General features: G+C 36.7%; 1 protein-coding gene across 1 annotated transcript in view; it reads right to left on the reverse strand.

Moving 5' to 3' along the window:
- Window positions 1-17,296: 17,296 nt before the first annotated feature.
- NETO1 (neuropilin and tolloid like 1) overlaps window positions 17,297-18,364 on the reverse strand; it is a 77,361-nt gene continuing 76,293 nt past the window's right edge. The window contains exon 11 of the mRNA XM_076330070.1: window positions 17,297-17,553. The gene's annotated coding sequence lies outside the window, so the exon portion shown is untranslated. The remainder of the gene's footprint in view (window positions 17,554-18,364) is intronic.

Here is an 18,364-nt window from a genome sequence, read left to right on the forward strand (position 1 = left end):
CTTGAAAGAGGCTTTGGATTTAGTGAACAATGCTATAAAGCAAAAAGATTATTTCTTTTAATTATATAAGACAGTAGGAATTGCTTTTGATGCAAAACAAGTCCAGAAGTAAATGGTACTTGAATTAATAGATGGATTAGCCTGTGGTCTGCTTGTTGGTTAATTTACACACCAGCCATACCCTTTTATACTTCATACAGAGACACAGTTCTTTCTTCATTATAGAGAAAATGTGATATTGTTCCACTGGTTAGCAGAAATTGCTGAAATTTAGAAAGGATTGACTGATGAATAGGTAAAAATCATAATGAAAAAAACAGGTTCGGGTAGGCTGACATAATAAAAATGAAATTAATAGATTCAGCTGATAACACTGCTCTACTAGTTTGATTTAAAATAGCAAAATACTTCTAATAGATACATTTTTCTTTTTTTTTTATACGCCAGACTGTTTGAGATTAAAGGATTAAAGAATGACAGCCATTTTTTTAGCAAAGAAATGTAGAAGAATGGCATACCAGTCAAATATATTTAAAAAAAAAAAATCTAATTTATAGAGAGCAGACATGGCAGAAAACTTGCCATTTAGTAAATTTTTGCAAATGCTTTATGGATCTAGATATCCCAAAGTTCCTTGGTTGCTCTCACAATTTACCCCTGCCTATTTCTAGGAAAAAAGGTGGCAATGAAGATTATAAAACTAGAACTGAATTTTCCTGTCCTAAAAGTGAGAAGCTGAGCATGAAAGGGGCAGAAGAAAAGAGTAGTAAAGGCCCTGTAGATCCAAGCTTGCTGCTCAGAATGGTATAGGACAAGAGCCAAGAGCTACTGCCGATGCTCTCAGCCCCAGCAGTAACGGCCCAACTCCTGGTATTTCTCTCTTCTTCAACAAAGCAGTTGCTTTGCTGTACAGTGCAGTGACCCAGGCGGCAGGGTCACAGCCCCAGTCATCAGTTACTTCACTCATGGCTACAGTCTTGTACCAAGGACATATTCTTTCCCTCCGTTATAATTCATGTCATTCATAGGTCTTCCTTACCTGGGAAATAGCTTTCTCTGCTTATCCCACTTTGCTCAGAGTGTCACAAAATTTGTTACATTTCATTCTTCAAGTGTAGCACTCTTGCCCTGCTGGCAGCCAAACTCTTGACTCTTTGTTTTCAAGGTATTTACTGGTCCCTTCTGTGTACACTGACTAAAACATGAGGCTAGCCAAAAACTTTTTCAAACACCTTAAATTTAGTCCAGTTTGAGAGTTTACATAGTGATTGTGCCACCTCTTCCATAGTCGTATTCAGGAGTACTGAGTGTACTGCATTTCCTTGATTTAATTTAATATCGATGCCAAGTAGTGCCAAGGATGCATTTTTTACTGTTTTTAAACTGCAAGTCAAACAGCTCTCTACCCAGTTAGTTTATCAGGATTTTCAAATCCTTACATTTTCTGCTGTGGATCAGAGGCAAAATATTACCAAAAACTGTCTTAGGGATTTATAAATCTGCGCCTGTTACAGTCACATTATTTCAAAAACATTTGATATCTCAAAAATATTTGGTATGTATTGGTTCTGTTTCATCACAATCTATACTAATATTCTGTAATATTTTTTCTGTATGAGAGATAAATCTATGTAAAGGTATCAAAAGTAAGCTTTTGTAGACCATAATGGGGAAGATACGAGCCTTAGCTTTCATTTTGTCTGTTATTAATAAAGGTTGTAATTAAAGCTGTGATAACAACCATTCTCTTCTGTTAATTTGTGATTTCTTTTAACCTTTAAAGACAAAATTACTTTTTATACTCCTTGGCTTAAACTAATTATAATTAAGCAAATAATTCCATGGAAGTTCTGTTAACATTTATTGTGTTACTGTTCCTGACCAGTTGACTCTCAAAACTCTCCAAAATTTATAAATGTTAAACTAATGGCTCAGGTAGTGTGGAATGATCTAATCGTCTGGGGGAAAACAAAACCAAAACCCAAAACAAAAAGAAAACACAAAAAAGCTAAACAAAAACAAACAAACAAACAAACAACACCGCACCCCCACCCCCCAAATGGTAATTTTCTATTCTTGTCTATGCAACTCAGGCTTAAATAGTTCAAGACTTAGTTTTGGTAAAGATTTATCAGGAGAAGTTTGGGGGTTTTTTCCAGATATGCTTTACAGCTTTCAAAATTCAAAGCATACATGCCTGATTGGGGTGCTGTCTTAGGACTCTGTTGAATTCAGACAGCTTCTATTTGGTCTGATGTGGCCATTAAAAATAATCTAGAAGAAACTAATAGGTGTTATATGGCCCAAAAATATAGAGGCAAATGTTCTTCTACAAATTTTCAGATAACATCTTGATTGTCCTCAGCAGGAAGCAAGTTCAATGTGTGGAAAGGGTCATTTCATTCTAGTTCTTTTTCAGTAGAATAACCCCAGTGAATGCTCTTCTTTTCTGCAAGTTCTCAAGAGATGAGCTGCTCCACTCCTCTGAAGGCCTCCTAAGTACCCAGCCCTGCCTAGGGTACATGCAGAGGAAAGGCATTGTCCTGGTTTCAGCAGGGATAGAGTTAATTTCCTTCCTAGCAGCTGGTACAGTGCTGTGTTTTGGATTTAGGGTGAGAACAAAGTTGATAACGCACCGATGTTTTAGCTGTTGCTAGGTAGTGCTTACACTAGTCAAGGACTTTTTAGTTTTCCATGCTCTACCGACTGAGAAGGCTGGAGGTGCACAAGAAGCTGGGAGGGGGCACAGCCAAACTGGCCCAAGGGACATTCCATACCATGGGACGTCATGCTCAGTACATAAACTGGGGGAAAGCTGGCCGGGGGGGCCGCTGCTCGGGGACTGGCTGGGCATCGGTCGGTGGGTGGTGAGCAATTGTACTGTGCATCACTTGCTTTGTGTATTATTATTATTATCATATTATTATTATTATTATCATTTTATTTCAATTATTAAACTGTTTTTATGTCAACCCACGAGTTTTTCTCACTTGTGCTCTTCCAATTCTCTCCCCCATCCCACCGGATGGGGGGGAGTGAGCGAGCAGCTGTGTGGTGCTCAGTTGCCGACTGAGGTTAAACCATGACAGGCATACGCTAAGCTTGTGTTGCTGGACAAAGATACTTTCCTGATGTGGGACCTGGGTCTGGGGTCTACAATTCCCTTCCTTTTCTCTATTTGCTCACCATAACATATTTAGTACCTACCAGAATGTCTTCTTTCCCTGGGCAGGGGACTTTGCAACAGCGGTAGTGCCAGAAACTAGATGTAGCCTTTACAGATTCTGACATTATTTATTCAAGTCAGGATCAATTTCAAATATTTTCTACCACAGCATCGCTACAGAAATATATCTCCCTAAAGACAGCCATCACAATACTGATTTGAAAATTAGTTTTTTATTAGAACCAGCATGTTGGGTAAGCAATATTTTTATGTAGATTCTTAGGTCTGTTTGCTTTGCAGAGAGAAGGGAGGGATCATGCCTGCCTTTATATTCCTTCCAGCGATACAGAGCATATGCCTGCCCAGTTTGGCTGGCAGACACCAATGGAGTTTTGCTCTTGATGGTTCCTGTTTATACAGATGGCTTTAAAAATGCTACTGGAAGAGAAAACAGCCTGCACTGTAGGAAGCACCTTATATAGGAGGCAAGATTTAACAAGGAAAACTGTTTTCATCCTTCTCTCCTGCTCAGCTTGAAAACTTGAGCACAATTTGACTGTGGGTCTTGAAACTAAATTTAAACTTATTTTTGTCTGTTGTATTTAGTCATGTCAAGATTTTCAACATGATATTTTGAAGATCCCATTTAGAAGATTCATGAGAGATCTGGATATTTGACTTGCTTTTATTAGTCATGTTTTTCATTCCCCTCCAAGTGGATGGAAGGAAATAATTCAGGTGAATCATTCTCCACATACTTCTTCACACTTGCCTTTGGATGGAATGAATCACTCTCTAGAGAGGGCTATGCCTTTCCACTGACTGCAGGGGGAACCTAGCAAAACAAGATGTAGATAAACTATAGATAGGGCCAGCATTGCATTCCAGAATCATATTGAAGTCAGAGAAAAAATTCCCATCGCTGTCAGCTGTTATCAAGCTTCCATCCTTTGTCGTGTGAACTGCCAGCTGTAGGACTACTGCCGCCAGTTATACAATAATAATGTGCCTCAGCAAAGTATGTATTTCTTTTAAAGCTGTGGGTGGTGGAAATTCTAGCAGCTGGTTTTCCTGATCCAGAATATGATTCATGCTCATTCACTCATTAAAACAATCCTATCCTGACTGTCTGCGTTCATATCTGGCTGATTCCATCCCCCCCAAACAAACAAACAGAGCAATACAGAAGAGCTATCACTAACTTTTACCTTGGTCTACAATGAATGTAAATACCAGAGGTGAAATCTGGCCTGTTGAGCTCAGTGAGCCTTTTAGCATTGACTTCAGCAGGACTGAGGTTTTGTCTCAAAAAAGCCCCTCTTTTTGTGGGCTAAACCCCCAAACTACAAAAAGTACATAGAATAATAATACATGACGTACAAACAATTAACTGCCCATTTTACAATTCCTTTAACATCAGTATATGCTCACCTCATCTGACAGTTCATGAAAACTGACCATAATACATGTTCTTCTGTTAGGTTCAAGATGATGATAGTCTTTGACACCGCAGTTAGCTGACACTGCTGTTGTTCAACAGCAACAATATGTAAGCCTGCTATGGCAATATAGATAGATACATTGGGCTATCACTGAAACAGAAATTAAAAGGAAAGAGCTTGCAGAAATCAATAGATGCCATTAGCTGGGATAATGGAACTATCAGGAGTTAGTGTTTTTCTCATTTTTATGAATTCTAATGGTAAAATTAAATACTTTTTAAAATCTTATGGTAAATTTGTAAACAAATGAAACTGCTGTATATGGAAAAAATTATAAGGAGTATCTTTGAATGAATATCATGGAGATAGAGTCACGTAATCACTTCATAGACACCCTATCACCTTCATTAAATTACAGAAATCAGAAAACAATTCTCTCTGACCATTTGATCTTAGATTAGTCAAATTCAGAAGCATAATCTTTGAAACGATATCCTGTGAAAAGTTTCTGTATGTCAGTGATCACCAGTGTACAAGTCTGGGGATAACACAACTGTTGCTTAAACTTTTAAATATCCGTATTTTTTATGTTAGACACATTCTCCAAACAAATTTTTGCCAACACAGGATTCAGAAGCACACCGCAAAGTTGTTGATTTTGAAGTAAAGTGCAGTTTTGTACAATCTATTCTATGACGTTAATCTGCAATGAATAGAATATCTTTTTGAACCAAAGTTCACTTAATTTTAGATGAAATGCAATAATGACTCTGCATTGGCAGTGCTATGATGAAATTGTAGATAATAATAGGAAAACAGATATTTACTCCAATCACAAATGTTCATTTTCTAGACAGGCAGCAGGCTAGTAGCTACTTCAGTGTAGCTACTGTATAGAACTGGAGTGTACAATTGTGTCCCTACTGACAGTGTATTGTGAAGCTGTTAGGTACATCTGAGAGCCATTTAAATGCAAATAGGATGTGAGTTTGTCAGTGACTAAAAACAGTCTTCCAGGCAACAGCCTTAGTAATTAGAAACCATCTGGTATCATGAAAGAATACAATACTTTCAATATATCCACAGGCCAAAAGGATGTATTTTATCTCCTATAACAATAGAAACACCTATGCTTATACCTTAGAGCTCTGACAATTAATATGCAAAGTCAGATCCATCTTATTATTTTTCCTCTGAGTCACTCCTGGAAAAGAAATAAATGAGAAGCCTGGAAGAGAGAGTGCCGTAAACTACAAAAAGGAAATTTAAGAAGAACGCACACAAACAGATGAGTACCTGACAAAATGAAGGAACCTTGTTGAAATCTTTACCTCCTTTTTACCTGGTAAGATTATGAAAGACATAAAGCATCAGATAAGTTTAATAGCTCACCTGTCAGATCTTACAAAATTATGTTCTGTATTTTCAGTGTGTGGTATGTAGAAGTGGATTCAAAATAAAATAGTTTATCTAAAACCTCTCTCTTCTCTGGCCCTTAGAAGCTCGGGGTTTAGGATTTTAATCCTGCAGAGACTGAAATTAAAATATTCTAGTTTGTCAATCTAAATCTAAACTACTCTTCATCATCTTTGTTTCCAAGCTAATATACCCTAGAGAATATATAGGCGGGTCATTCTCTATTAGAAAAAAACAAAACAAAACAAAACGTCACACCTTCAGTGCTAGTCTGGGAGATTAAGTGATAGTTGAATACTAACAACATATAATTTGAAATTTAAATTAATAGTTGCAGTAGTTGTTTTCTTCAACATCATATTCACATGACATTTACAATTTTCAACTTCATTTGGCAGTTTGTAACCATTGACAACAATACAGAACCTCAGCTCCAGAATTTATTAATGATAACCATTTATTAAGGATATGGAGGAAAGTAATATTAAGATATTTCATTCTGAGAGTTTCAATAGTTAGAGGAGTAATAGAAGAGGTCCACTGTAGTCACACAAAGGATGCAGTTTTTATGCACAGTGAAACTTGAAACATCCACACACATCTGTGTGTCTATCAAAATAAAGAGGTGGTGGTTGATCCACAGTGGTTCTGATCAGCTTGCATGGGAAAGATTTAACAGAGCCAGCAATGCAGATTGCCAGGCTGAATAAACATCTTCTGCAGATCATCTTAGAGTCTGTGCCATCACACAGCTGTGTTTCTGGGACTATATACTACAGAAACTGAAGCTATTCCTACACCTTATTCTTACATGTGCCAAAATCATATCTCTCTTCGCTGTTCATATAATTCATGCAAGGTCTTCTTTCAAAAAATTCTCTCAAAAATAAAATACACCAGAAGTACTGAAACTGAGTCATCAAAACAGTGAATAGGAAATGTATCAACGGTGTGTGAAGAGGGTGTCTGAGTATCTGTGTGTAGCACATTTCCACAGCTCAGTTAAGGAACAGTATTTTTTCCTTGCATAGGTGAGTATGGCAACTGAGACTTTCTTTCAAGCTCTCAAGACTCAGGATTCCCTACATACTAGTACTTTGGGATATACCAGCTCTGAACAATGAAACTAATTTCCAATGACTAATTTCCAAATTCCAATCTCAAATAAATCTATTTGAGACTATCAACTGTGAGTCAAAATGGTTATTCTGCTTTCTGGGTGTAAACTCTCATGTTAAGAGGCCTTGATAACATGCATCGCTTCTGTACAAAATCAACATTATCACTCTCTAGTACTCATAAAAGATGTCTCTCCACATTAATGAATTGTTTTATAGCCTTATTTCAATCATTGCATGCAGAATAAAGAAATCAATACTGTTTGCCAACAACAATGCTTCATTCAATATCCCTGTGTGCAATAGCTATTTGAGTAATTAATTTTCGTATCAGTGTCCATTTGTTCTCTTTTTGTATATGAGAGGATTAATTATTTTTCTGTATACTTTTGAATTATTGTCCTAAATAACCTTAATCAATGAGAAAACAAACCTACATAGATATTCAATTCCCCATAATTATTGTTTCATTTTCTTTGCCAGCTTGCCCATCAGAATGGTTTTCTAATATTCAGCCGTTTCACCTCTATTCTCAGCTAATGCACACACATTAATTTGATACGAGAAACTAGCAATAAGATATTCCTGATGTATTTGAAACAGTGATAGTTTCATAGATGGCTACATAGCTAACATGACTTAAAAGATTCTTAAAAATAAGACTGCGACAACTCTTAGGTGGTCTGTAGATAACATAAAGTTCTAAGAGATAACATGTAAAGTTTCTGCAGAGCACTGTCTGAGCTGGGACAATATGCAGTTTACCACACCATGGTGGCATAATTGAATAAATTCTTGCATTTCATATTTCTGTGTTATCTCAAAGACAAAGAAAAAAAAAGAAAAAAAAAAGAAGTGTTTTGTTTTAGGTAGACATCAGAAAAGGAAGTTTATTGACATCCCTGTAATTTGGTCACTTTGAATTATCACACTGTGTAAAACATATGCAGATTCTTTTTCAAGTTGAAGATGTAAATCATCATCCACAATACTAAATATAGTCCTTCTTTTATAACATCACTCACTCACACAGCTGATCCTCCGAATCCCCATTCATACTTGCACACGTATTTTCCTTGCATGACTTTTCTTGCCAAAGCTGTTGAAAGGTTTATGTCCGTGCCCTTCATAGTTTATTAGCTCAGCTTTACTGAATTAAAATCTAATAACATAGATGACAGAAATAATTTACACAGTATAAAAAAAAAAAATTCAAAACTTTTCGGCAGTGTTATCATAGTATTTTTTCAAGAATATAAAGAGGCATACTACCAACTTTCTCTTGCAAGTTAGGAAAAGACATTCATTACAGCAGGCAATATATTAACAGTTTTAATTAGTGTTTTAATTAATAATTGCATGAAGTCTAAGAACTAGCAATAAGAAAATGATAAACTGAAGTGAAGAGACTATATCAAATAAAAGAACAAGTGAGTATAACATTTATTAGGAAACTATACAATATAAGAGCAACTTTCAAAAACCAGTAGCCCAAAGTCAACCTCAAGATCATATTTACAATTTACATATACAGATTTACAGTTTGGTTGCATTATAAACTACAGCCATGCCAATCTGTCCCACAGAATATAACCTTGCAAACCTTAATAGTGCACCTTTCCAGTGTTCAAAGAGAATTTTAACCTATACAATATTGTAAACTTAACAAATTGGGTCAAATAGGGTCACATCAATCAAGGGAGATATAAGCTACCACAAAAGTCACCTAGTAAGAAATGTAACTTTTTATAAGAAAACAAATTATCAGATGAAATAACAATCCCAATTACGATACATACTTTGATTATAAAGTTTCCTGTAAAATTTGTGCTGACAAGATTAATGCATTCAACTTGTAATAGGAAAATAAATTTGGATTAACTATAAAAGCAAGAATTATTGAGGAGTTCCACTATATCATTCTGTTTCCAAAACAGATTTTTCAAGCAGCTCCATTTCCATTTAAGTCCCATTGCAGTCAGCCAGGGGACTTTACCTTTATGGAATTGTTGTAGAGGATGGAACTACCTCAGAAGCACCAACAACCTGCCCCAGACTATTTGTTCAGTAGAAACAATTAGTTTTGCCAAAGATTATGATAATTAAACACTACAGATAACTCTCTTCAGAGGTGTCAGATAGAACAAAAATTTCAGAGACATTTTATTTCTCTCTATGCATCTCATTATGCCTAGGAAAGGAGGACAGAAATATCTGTTAAAAAATGACAATTTTTGACTGAATTTTCTGCGAAGGACCAGAAAGTAATTGCTTCAGGCTGTTGGCCAGAAATGGAAGATATGAGCACCCTCACGTGGAAGGAGGAAAAGGAGAAGAAAGTATCAGGAGTGTCTGGTCTTGAGATGTCTCTGAATATCTGGCAGAAATCTTTCAGGCTCCCTCTTCTTCCCTTTGCAGAACACTTGTTTTAGAGCTGTGGAAATTGCAGTTGGCAGTGTCCAAGTCCTCTCACTGTTACAGTAAGGATTGCTGGAAGTCCAAAGGCTTTCTCAGCCACTTCATTCTTGAACCTCTAGCCTTGATTACAAGCTTTTTGCTGGTCTTTGTCCTGGTTTCGGCTGGGATAGAGTTAATTTTCTTCCTAGTAGCTGGTACAGTGCTGTGTTTTGGATTTAGGATAGGAATAATGTTGATAACACGCTGATGTTTTAGTTGTTGCTAAGCAGTACTTACACTAGTCAAGGACTTTTCAGCTTCCCATGCTCTACCGACTGAGAAGGCTGGAGGTGCACAAGAAGCTGGGAGGAGGCACAGCCAGGACAGCTGACCCCAACTGGCCCCAGGGATATTCCATACCATGTGACGTCATGCTCAGTACATAAACTTGGGGGAGTTAGCCAGAGGAGGGGTGACTGCTGCTCGGGAACTGGCTGGGCATCGGTCGGCAGGTGGTGAGCAATTGCATTGTGCATCACTTATTTTGTATATTCTATTATTATTATTATTATTATTATATTTTATTTCAATTATTAAACTGTTCTTCTCTCAACCCACAAGTTTTCTTACTTTTACTCTTCCGATTCTCTCCCCCATCCCATTGTGGGGGGGAGTGAGCAAGCGGCTGTATGGTGTTCAGTTGCCGGCTGAGGTTAAACCACGACAGTCCTGATCATAAGGTTTTAAGGTTCTCAGTTTGTATCAACTGAGGAGGGATGTAGAAACAAATCATGTGCTCAAATGTATACATGTATTTCTGAGTTGTCATATTTATTCCTTTCATAATCAGTGGAGAGATAGAGGTAGTTTTGGGGCATAGTTCATCAGATTGACTTTAAACAACTGCATGAGCATGATAAGATTTCTGCTACAAAAGTGCTATCTGTAGAGGAAATCTTGACCAACTAGTTCAGACATAGAGACAGTCCTGCAGATGTCTAAGTCAGACATCACGTAACTAATCAAGACTATGAAGCCAAAAGCCTTGAAGCCATTGCTCAGTCTGTGCTCTCAGGCATTCTGGATTTCATTTACATGATTTGAAACAGAACTCTTTCCTTAGAAAGTACATAGGTTCAAGAGGTAGGGGAGGATTTAATTTTTTTTCTACTTGCTCTTCAATTTAGGAAAATTCTTTAAACTTATTCAGCAAAAACAACAACCAAAAAAACCCAGGAACTTTGTAACCCCCTACTATTTGTTCTTTTTAAAGAAATCCTTTCATTTCCTTCAATTTTGTAGCATATTTAGATCCCTTTTATAGAAATAGAAATTTTGAAAATGGTCACTCCTCATAGAAAAATGGATGATTTTATGTTGGTACTATCAGTTTTCATTACAGTCATCATGACAGAAAGTGAAGTCTCTAGTGATAGCATTGCTTTTTATTTCTGAATGTTAAGGATTCACATACAAGAGTTCTGGGAGTTTTAAACTTAAATTCTCCCCTTTCCCTTGGGAACTAAGAAACACTCAGAAATTTATCTGCATTGTTTCTCATAATTTACCAATTTATTATAAGAACATAAATCCCTACTTTCTAGATCAAGTATTCTGAATGTGACCAGCAATGCTTAGACTTTAAGGTTTTCTTTACTTTTAAGATACACTGGGTGGTCCCCATGAGCAGTGAGCCACACATATAACCATACTCGTGAGCGAAGTATGGGTATACTATTGTCTTCAGCATCTTCCAAGATCTCAGGAAAGGATGCCACTTGCTTATAGCAGACTTTCTCTGGGAGTCTATTCACTTTAGGAAGTAAAGGCCTGATCCAAACCCCACTGAAGTCAATGGAAAAAGACTCCCGTTGACTACAATGGGCTCTGGATCATGCCCTAAGTCCAATCTCTTCATTAATGCAGGATTAATAATAAGATGTCTTTCCAGTAGCCTGGAGTACCTAGGGTCCCAGCAATTTCAGCTGAACAATTTCACTTTAGATTGCCGTCCACTGGAATTTGAAGGTGAAGGCGAGGTCTTTTTCAGTGACAAGAAAACCTTAACTGGGGGCATTTTCAGTTCCTAGTTATATTCAGTCCCACCAGTTCAGTCAAAATTCTTAGGCATCCTCATGAGAAAACAGTAAGAACAAGTGAAACCAAAGAAATATATGTTGTTCAGTGCACACTTCAGAAACACGGTGTAGGTTCTAATTTGATCAATAAACAGATGTATGTTGCTGCTTTTGGAGAGATCAGCGTAGAGTCTGGCTACACAAGACAAAAGATTCTAGCACTGTTAACTATATATGGTTTTGGTTGTATTTTTTTTTAAACTAACAGACAAGGTGAGGTACAATGTTTCTCAAAGTGTTTTCTCAGTTTGCACAACAAAGCACAATCAGTTCATAAATAATGAAAAATGGCAGAAAGATATTATTACAAATAGTAATACCCTTAAATTCTTGGAACTTGCAGATGTGAATTGTGAACGTTATATTAGTACAAACTTTGACAGACAGTAAATAGATAGCATTACTATAGTGTTATTAAATCAGATATAAGAATATATCTGTATTATGATAAGTTTTATATAAAATAAAAATCATAGCTTGTGCTTTTACTGTTTAAAATTTGTATTTCTGATAAACCACTGGACAGATCAGCCATTCCAAAAGATTTCTAGCATTACCCATTGCTCACATTTCATTAAATTGCCATTAGCAGTACTTATTATTTTACCTTGGTTATTCATACTGACAAGAATGGTTCAAAAGTTGAAGCATTTTCTTTTCGTAATAGATTACTAATTGTTCCACTATAAAATATCATCCAGGCTTCCATGCACTTTATAATAAAGGTCTTTCTAAAGTTATATTCTAGTGCTTAAAAAAAAAAAAAAATCAATGTACGTTTACCATAATTTCAATAGGATTTACTATGAACAGATCAGCACATTCACTGATGTATAAATGCTTGCAGACGCGTCACCATCCTCCCACTAAGCCATTGAAATAGACCAATTTAAGCTAAGTTTTGAGCTGAAGAAGAACTGGTTTTGCCTTCACTTTTACCTCAGATATTTTACCAGAGCCATTTCTGCAATACTGTTTGACCGCTCAGATTTAGCTTTAAGCAACTAAAAAACATTTATACTAATTAATTTTAGAGATAAAGGAAGCAGATCTTAAATCTCTACATCAAAATATGCCAGTTTTCCAGAGGAATAGATTTATTTTGCATATGCATAAGTACAACTTGCTCATCCAAGGACTCTCCCAAAATACAGAAAAACCTCAGGTTTGGATCCATGGTATGAATCACCTCAGACTCATGTATTTCTCTCCAAAACACCTGAATATTATAATAAAATGGTGTGTTTTGGATCCCTTTCTTTCCTTGTTGAATTAAAGAAAAATAATCACATGATTATTTTGCTGTAAAATAAACTTACGTCATTTTACAGATCTTACCAGTTTCTGACAAAGGAAAGTCTGCCTTGCTCTACAGCATAACTTTAATCACATCTAAAACTCACATAGCCATGAGTGACATCAAGGAACACCTGATTTGAGATAAATGTCTGTGACCTTTATTTCTTTTTCTTCTTCGTCTAACAAGTTCTGGCCAGATACACTACTTCAGCTTAGAATCTAGTATTTAGTAACACAAAAGCTAACCCAATCGCAAGCCTGTTGAACAAATGAAGTACAAGGCCTGTTTTCAGTTTGACTCAATATCTTTTTCCATCCCTTCATTCTTGTTTAAATTGATATCTGATCAGTACTGTTTCGTTCAAACTGTAGTCTCTTAAACTTGATGGAGAAAATGAAAGCCTCCCGACACCTGGATCAGGTGAAAAAAGAAGAAAATTCATGCAGTTTGTATGCTGTTGCTGAAGCCAATATAGACAAAATAAAGTTTCACATCTATTTGTTTAAATAGAAGGCATTAATTTGCTTTGATGTGGTTTTCAATTTATCCAAGGATCTCCATTTATCACTTTCCAGATGAAAGTTATGGTTATAATCAGCAAGATCAATAGACATCAAAGCTCTTTAAGCGAGGTTTAGCAACTGCTTGCTCGAAGCATATATAGTTTGGCTATTAAAATTATCCTGGGTCATTGGATTAAAAATACATCTTGATCTATGCTCCCATTTCATTTAACTAAACAAACGCTAAATTCCTGCCCCTAGAGTCTCACAGTGACACTGGCCAAAATTCAAACCCTGGAAGTTGTCCAGGATATACAGTGTATAGAAAATGTTCCCCATTGATTTTCAGACTGAAGGAAAAATTATCAGTCAAGATAAAATGCTTTGCTGGAGAGGGTTTCACAGCACAATGCTGTAATGATAAAAATTCTTTCTTGCCCTTAGTACATCTGCAGCAAGGAACTTAAAGTGTGCAGGACGATGCCCAAACACCCTCATCAGAGGGAAAAGTTAATGCCATGATGACATGTAATACATTGTTCAAGCTAGTTTTAAAGTCAACAATTAGGCAAAGGTATTTGTATATTAAATAGGTTGTTTTCAGCAGTTCTAAGTCTTGCAATATACATCTGAGACAGAAATTTCAGATCAGTCTGTAATGTTCCCTAGAGACCTAGATAAATCAATAAACAAGGCCACAATAAATTCACAAGAGGGTTTTGTCATTAGAAAACCTTGTAAGCAACCAACAGTTTAATTCTTACAAGGTGTGGGAATCACTATCATGTATCTAACACCCTAGACTGTGTAATTTAAGGGTTTAGAATAAAGATAGGAGACTTAATTACATTGCACACCATTGGAAATAACTTCTTACTGACTTGGCAAGTCAGTAGATTGGATGGGATTTTATTTTCTCCTTTTGTTATCCCTCTACAGATATTAAATCCAAGTAAAAATTTAATTTTTCATTAATTTCAGATGCCCTACAAAGTTCTTCAACTATCATCTTGATTATACCAATATGCTGTGTGAACCTGCACAGAAGAGAGATAACTAATATCTTTTTGGCCCTGGACGTAAAGCCTAAGTTAGTAACTGTAGTGCAAAATCTTCGCTTAGACCAAAGTTATGATTTTCAAATATGTACCTGAAAGGAGGGCAAAATACATTCGTTCAAGTATTAGCCAGGCAGTACTACTGGTACATACACTGCAACCCAACAAGTACACGGTCACTAGAACAGTTCTGAATGAAAATCAAGCCAAATCATTCCCTTTCTCTTTCCCTTCTTCTCCCCACCACTCAAGTAAATATCTTCCTTCTTCATGGAAGAACCTACCAGCATTCAAGTATGTTTTTAGAGGCATTGCTTTGCCGACATCTCTTCCTTCACGCTCTTATCTGAATCTGTAGTCCCTGGTATCATATTCTTTTCACCTGTATTGACAGTCATAGCAACCAATGCTACGAATTGGATCAAAAGGCATTACTTTTAGTTGTCACTGATGTGAAATAATAAGCACTGATCTGACAGGTTTAAAAAGAAGAATGAATGGATAAGAATGTAATGAGGCTTCAGAAATGAAACCAACTATCAGTAATATTAATCTTGTTTTCACAACGGACATTCTGTGAAATAGAAAGGAGGTTTATTTTCTTTGGAGAACCTTGATGAGAATCAGGATTCTTATTAATCAAATGTATTCTTTTTTTTTAATTAAAAGAGGAGAGAGAGTGCATGCTTGCTCTCATATCCCTTATTTGCCATCTCATTTCCCAATTCATCCTCAGGCAAGCACATTTGGTAGGTTAGGCCTCCGCTAGAAAAAAATCATGTTCATATTTTTTCTCTCTTTAGAAACCATCAAAACTGAAGCATATCCTGAAAAGTTTTAAAATACAACAGCCCCCCTTTACCTACACACAAAGGAACTCTTAATTAAAACTTAATGAAGGACAGAAGAAAAAGCAATTACACAATATCAAGGGACAGGTAGACGAGAAAGAAGCATTCACCCTGAGATATTTAATATTTTAATTGGTTATCTGGAAGAAATAAGAAACTGAGTGTTATAAGCCTGATTCTAACCTTATTAAAGTCAGTGGCAAAAAGCCCGGTGAGTTCAATGGGGCCAAGATGAAGCTCTAATTGAATTAGGAACTGACTTCAGATAAAATATGTTGCATTCTTCCCTTCATCTTCCCATTCTAGCAGAAAGAAATAAGGAAGATTTAATGAAATCTGTCACAGAGGCAGGTAATTGAGTTTGTTTTGACCTGGATGAATACTCATGAGGAAAGTAACTTTGACTATGAATTCATTGAAATAACAATGCTGGACACTGAGCTTTCCGACAGAAACTGACTGCCCTACTGAAGTGTCTTAAACCCATCCTGCACTAAAACCTGAGGTGTCTAAACACCTTGCTGATGAGGTAGCTGTATTTAAACACAATAAATACTGAACCTTTCTCTGAAAAAAAAATATGCAGAATTAGTTGACGGAAAAAGGCACATCCGCTTGTGCTTACAGTCCTCTCTGCCAGTCAGTACTTGCTATAAGTTCACATAAGGAGGAGCTGCCCAAGGAAACCTTCACTGCCTTTTACTGGATGCAAGATAACTTGGTTGTTACTGGTGAAAGAGCAGTAATAACAGACCAGGAAAAGACCTCCATTTCCCTTTGCCACCACCTCAACAACACCACCTCAGGGTCTTATTCCTCCAGCTGTTACTGGTTGCTGCCACCTCTTTGACCTTGGTCATCTGTGAGAGTGACCGAGCTGGGAGGAAGGGAGACTCAGCTATCTAAGGCATATGTTGAGGAGCAGCCCTTCTTCTGTAGGGATTTTCTTCCAGCACTCAGAAGCGGGAGCTTCCAAATTCTACTGGAATAGCAGAACTGAAACATAGAAAGACAGATACAATATCAGAGCCTCTCTTCAACTGGAAGGTTTCAGATAGTGTTACCTAAAGCTGTGAATTCAAGTAACTTAATGGAAATAATGAATTATTCTAAAAATAATTGCCTGCAAATGTAACACTCTAGCTGTTCTTGCATAGTTTTCTGTTAAATTACTCTTGTGAGAGCAATTCCTTTTCTGGTTAAAGATAACCATTAGAACAAGAGGGAAAGTGAAGGGAGAGAAGTGAGGAAGAGTCCAACTCCTTGGCCCAGCGGTTAGAGGCTGTTTTCTTTCATGTGGGAGACTAAGCTTGAAACTTCCTAGGTCAGCTTCAGAAGGAGAGACCCATTCTATTTCATGAAAACTAATACGGATGAACAATCACCTAGTAATAAATTAGAAGAATGTCAGTCAGCTTGAATCTACCTCGCATATTCTTTTTGATGGCAGCAAAAGAAGTACTTTTACAGAAGAGGGACTTTATTTACAGTGCTTTGGTTTCTGATGTACAATAGGGTTAAGGAGTCCAACAAACTTCTAGAAGTTTTTCAGACAAGGCTGTCTCCTTCCCTACTCTCCCTGCAGTGGCACAGGCTTGGGGAAATGCCGAGTACCCATCGTTCCCTTTGGGTCCTGCTGTATTTATCCCAGTAAGGGTCCAACCCATCCAAGATCTTCTTGAAGCAAGATTCTGCTTTGAGACATTATGTACCTTTGACTAACAGCTTTTAACATTCATTAAGAGTGATTGAAAGACATAAAAACCAATACCAAAACACAAATAAAGTAAGTGTGGAGTTTCTTTAGTCATGATATGGTAGAACAGATATTTTCTAAGTATCATGACATTTTAGCTAGATCTTTTTTTTTTCCCCCCAGAATAAAACACTACCAGCATCTTCAGAAAGAGAATTGATAGATCTTTTTAATTTACGTTCATCATCACAGCAATTGAAATACATTTTGTAATGCCAACCATGAGGTGTTCTGGAAATGGATGAAAGCCTTCCTTTGTATTTCTCTGTCCAACTTCTTTGTGCAATATCAGTCCCAATACTTGCAGCATTACCTTGGGCACATTTGCAGTTTTCAGCAATCTGATGACTGCTTATTGCTGTCTGGGGACATATAAGCTCTTGTGTTCATAATGGAGTATCCACGTACCTGGGAGATATGCACATTAAGTGATGGAAAGCATGCCATATTAGAAAATTGATTGCATATGTCAGCATATGCACCACATTTTTACAAATTAGTCTGTGTTAAACTCCACTATATGCATGACTGCGGGGAGGAGAGGGATGCATGATTTTTCTTCAGACTTGAGCTTCCTGCAAATTTTTAATCTAGAATGTATTTCCTGTTGAAAACAGCAAAGGCAAAATGCTGTAATATTCTCATATCATGTTTATTGGATTTATGAGTTTTATGAAACTTCAATAACAAGCTTGGGGGAGGCTTGCATAAGCATCAGCATTACATGTTATGATTGAAAGCCTGTATCAACACAGAATTCTCCCCAAACAATACATCACTCAAGCACTAGATGTAGAGATAAGCATTATTATTATCATGAAAGAAAAAAATCTGGATTATGCTTTTGTTCTCCCCTTCTCCTTCACAATGCTTGTTATCATTTTAGACATTGGCATACAAAAATGGACAAATTCAAGCTCCTCAGAAATAACTCTGCACTGCCTTTTCACTAAAAGGTCCTTTTCCAGGGTTCTGTGGATCGGGTCCTCAAATGTGACCTTATATTACATCATTGCATTTTTCCCCTTCAAACAATGCACTATGATTACAGTACTGGCTAGATGCCATAGTTCTGCAATGTTTTGCTAGGCTCAACAGGAGTTCCATAGCGTAGGTCCTGTTTCTAAGTGATCTATAAAATATATAGAGCAGAGGAAGGTGTTGGAACTGTCTGGCTAACAGCTTTCAAAAGTATTTAGGAATGTAGAGAGTTCCTAAT

This window comes from Aptenodytes patagonicus, chromosome 2, assembly GCF_965638725.1.
Source record: "Aptenodytes patagonicus chromosome 2, bAptPat1.pri.cur, whole genome shotgun sequence".
Lineage (NCBI taxonomy): Eukaryota > Metazoa > Chordata > Aves > Sphenisciformes > Spheniscidae > Aptenodytes > Aptenodytes patagonicus.